At 43.4% G+C, this 3,966-nt stretch overlaps 1 long non-coding RNA gene across 1 annotated transcript in view; it reads right to left on the bottom strand.

The window, feature by feature from the left end:
- Positions 1-2,297: 2,297 nt before the first annotated feature.
- LOC102199090 (uncharacterized) overlaps positions 2,298-3,966 on the bottom strand; it is a 13,982-nt gene continuing 12,313 nt past the window's right edge. The window contains exon 4 of the long non-coding RNA XR_311820.1: positions 2,298-2,820. This is a non-coding gene — a long non-coding RNA (uncharacterized LOC102199090). The remainder of the gene's footprint in view (positions 2,821-3,966) is intronic.

Here is a 3,966-nt window from a genome sequence, read left to right as displayed (position 1 = left end):
GTGGTAATGTGATGGTCTGGGGTTGCTTTGCTGCTTCAGGACGACTTACTGTAACTGATGGAAACATCAATTTTCTCTACCAGAAAGACCTGAAGGAGGACGTCTCTCCATCAGCTCATGCCCTGAAGTTCAAGCTCAGTCAGGTTATGTGCCAGGACAATTATCCGAAACACACCATTAAGTCAACCCTTTAATGTCTTTTTTATATTTATGGACAATTTTAATTAAATTAAAAATACATAGAAACAGTAATCGACAGAAAATCCTTCTGTGAAAGGATACACGTGTGTATCCTCCGTTATCGTTCTTCTAGCGAAGCCGCCGCTCCGCTCCACCCTGCAGATGTATTTTTAGGAGCTGAGACACGTCTAACAACATGGTGTACTGAGATTGATTTCCAGGTCACACACAGGAGGAGGCACAAATTAGTGAAACAGGACAACCGACGTGAATACGAAACACAACCATCAGTCTTTATAACCTCTCCGATGTCAGCGTGCTGGGCCGTTGACTCAGCATTTTGAGTGCATTTTGTATTTTTGATCCCTTTTTGCTATTTTGGGGAAATGTTTAACTTCTAGTGTTTACAGTTTGCATAGAGTTTAGACCTGGTTAGGTTGTAAGTTTAATTAGAATTATGATCCATGTTTTCTTGTTGATGTGTATGTATATGTTCGTTATGTCTGTGTCTCCCTCCGTGTCTCCGCTCGCTTTTCTGTTCCCACGTTTCATGCCATGTCTCCCCAGCCCTTCATCTCCCTCTGTTTCCATGTTCTCCTGTTCTTTCCCAGTCCCAGTGTCAAGTCTGTGTGTCTTAGTCTGCGCGGTTCCTGTTTTATTTTGATGGTCTCTTATCTCGTGTTCAGTTTTTCTTCCTCTTGTGTCATTAGGCCTATTCATCCCAGCTGCGTTCCTCGTGTGTTTCCACTTCCCTCGTCACCCTCATGTGCATTTATTGCCTGAGTTTCCCTGTGTTCATCATCAGGTTATCTGCGCACCTCTCCTTCTGTGTCCAGGATTCATGGTTTCTTAGGTTTTTAGTAGTTTTCCCAGTTTATGTTACAGGTTTGGGTTACATTCTGGTTTTTTCGTTATTTTGTGTCTTTGTGTAAAACCTAAATAAAAGGCTCACAAATTTAAGTTTGTTTCCACACCTCGTTTTGTCTGCGTTTGGGTCCTCACCTCAAACTCCAAGAGTCTGCAGCAGCAGGCTGTAACATCCCATTTCAAAATCAGCTAAAACATTAACACTTAAAACAGTATCAGTGCAGAACGACTCTGAACAGGTCTGATTGTTTAAATGCTCTGTGTCCTTAACATGCACGACTATCATCAGCATCTCTTGATTCCTCTCCTGCTTTTGCAGCAGCATCTGAGTTTGGAGCGCGCAGGAAAAACAGGTTTGAGTCTCCATGTGTACCTTTCTTCCAGCTTCTGTCTCAGGCAATTATGAACCATGGCTCTCTCCCCTTCATTAGATTATCTCCCATGGTCTACCAGAGTGTTCAGGAAGACCATAGTCATTACCCAAGCTACTCCACGTTACCGGCAGCACAAAAACCCCGCTTTCACCTAGTAATTTGAGTCAGACAGACTCATCAGGGCAGGAGACAACAGTGAGATATGGAAGTACTACTGCCACTATCTGCAGATATCCATGTCCTGCACCGCCTTGATTACACAGGAGGATTTAGAGTGCACACTTGGCAGAGGCGACGTTCCTGGGGACATATTAGGCTCATTAGTTCCCCGGGCTTCTGCCAGTGGAGTACTTCAGCCGGAGGGATTTGTTGTACACAGTTGTCAGAGTGACAAACAGGGATATTCACAATAATGGAGTTCTTAATAGAGTAGATGCATAACAGTCGGCCATATTCCCGCCACAGAGGCGGTTTTGGTCCCTTTTCGAAAATAACTTAGCGGTCTGTCGCTCCCACTGGAACGTATCATTAAACGCACACTGGTATCTCTGGGGCAGCGCACAACCTTAATATCAATAAGGATCCAATCACTTATGTAATCAGGCAGGAAATAACAAGATCTCATTTGTCGGCAAGGGAAATGATGCAGCCCATAAAAAGATGAAAAACAGTATTAATTGCCAAGATCCTGTGCATAGGGGGCCCATTGTCACGCTATATGATTTAGTCGTAATTCGACATGCTTGTGAATCCATGTGCAGAGCAAAAGGCTCAATTATAGAAACGAATAAGCCAGGGAGCTTTAATTTTTTTGTGCTGCTGTTGGGGTGTGGGTGTGGATTTCCCTTCAAATAAAGATGCAGCAGGCTGTGCGTGTACATCACAGAAAACACTTGTTTATTTCTGGTCTGGCAGCTCGGTAATGACAGAAAGTTTTTCAGTCATTCCAGAGACCGTCAGGTATTCATCGCTTATGGAGCAGTTGAGTAATGATACAACCGGGTGTGAAATTGCTTTCCTCCCTGTAATGTCAAACAACTACTTAAGAGGTGAGATTATTGCACAGGGATTTTAGCAAGCCAAAAAAAAACCCTCCAACAAAGCTGCCAATCACAGCAGGTTTGGTGCTCGTGGCACAGAGCGTACACTTCTGTGGGCTCTTTGTTGCTGGAATAAAGGAAAACCGGCAACAAGAAGTGCTCAAAGTCTGTCTACTCCAAGTGACTGTTTGGGGCAAAAATATGGGATTTGTTTTGCTCAGAAAGTTGAAAAGCATCTAAAGTTGACTTTACGGATCAGCTTGTTGACTGGAGCGAGACCTGCTGTGGCTTAAAGGAGATAGAGGACCCACTGGGCTGTTTCCACATTTCGACTGAGGACATTTCTCCAAAAGAGAATTCTGAGGAAAAAAAGAAGAAACTTTAGTTTGATGCTTCACTGCCAACATTAGGGTATACATTTGAAAAAAACATTTAAACACAACTGAAAATATACAGTCGTTACTTCTGCTGAGGAGACTGTATGACTGGTTCAGTTTGTTAGCAGGTTACTCAAAGTTTTGGAAAATTTACCAGAGCTGATGGTTTGCCCAACTTCAAAGTGATAAAGTCAACCAGAATCTGAACGATGTCCTTGACCTGCTCTACCTCCTGGCTGTGATTCAGGAGGTAGAGCAGGTCATCTTGGTGATTTAATCCATGAGTCTACATGCCAAAGTACCCTTGGGCAAGACCCCTGAGTTTCTCGTCATTTATTGGAGTGTAAATGTTAAACATACCCCACATCCGGTAAGGTAGAACAGCGCTACATAAGAGCAAGTTCTATTATTACTTATCCATCCTTTTTCTCACAAGATATATGGTAATATTAGGGGTTTGGGATAGATTCAGCAGCTCATCAGCTGCTAACATCCATACCTAAGGCCAACTTGGAATAAAGTAGCTAACCTAAGAAACACTTCCTTGGACATGTATTTGGAGTCTCCATCTATCTGACCAGGAGGTTCAAAACAAGTAGTGATGGGATTTCCGGCTCTTTTTAGAGAACCGGCTCTTTTGGCTCGACTCACTAAAAAGAGCCGGCTCTTTTCAGCTCCGAACTGGCTCTTCAGGTTTTTTGTTGCTTTTTTTGGGAAAAAAAAAAAACCCCACGGCTCGCGATAAGGAGCCAGCTCGCGTCGTTCACGTCAAAGATCCGGCTCTAAGAGCCATTTCGTTCGCGACCGACACATCACTAAAAGCAAGAACCATCTTGCTGCAGCGTGACAGCACTAACAGCTGTGACATTCTGCCCCCTTTCACAAAGACATGTGAAACTGAATTTGTAATGTTGGGAGATATTTTCTTGAAAACTTCAAGACAGCATCACAAATAAATCCAGATCTAAATATCCAATTCGATTCACAGATTCAGTCCATTTACAGTGTAATGCAGCGGTCCCCAACCTTTTTTGCGCCACGGACCGGTTTATGCCCGACAATATTTTCACGGACCGGCCTTTAAGGTGTCGCGGATAAATACAACAAAATAAAACTAGTACCGGTACC

The sequence above is a fragment of the Pundamilia nyererei genome, unplaced genomic scaffold, assembly GCF_000239375.1.
Source record: "Pundamilia nyererei isolate P.nyererei 1_Seehausen unplaced genomic scaffold, PunNye1.0 scaffold00068, whole genome shotgun sequence".
NCBI classification, from domain to species: Eukaryota; Metazoa; Chordata; class Actinopteri; order Cichliformes; family Cichlidae; genus Pundamilia; species Pundamilia nyererei.
The sequence above is the reverse complement of the archived record's forward strand: the minus strand, read 5'-3'. Positions and strand labels throughout refer to the sequence as shown.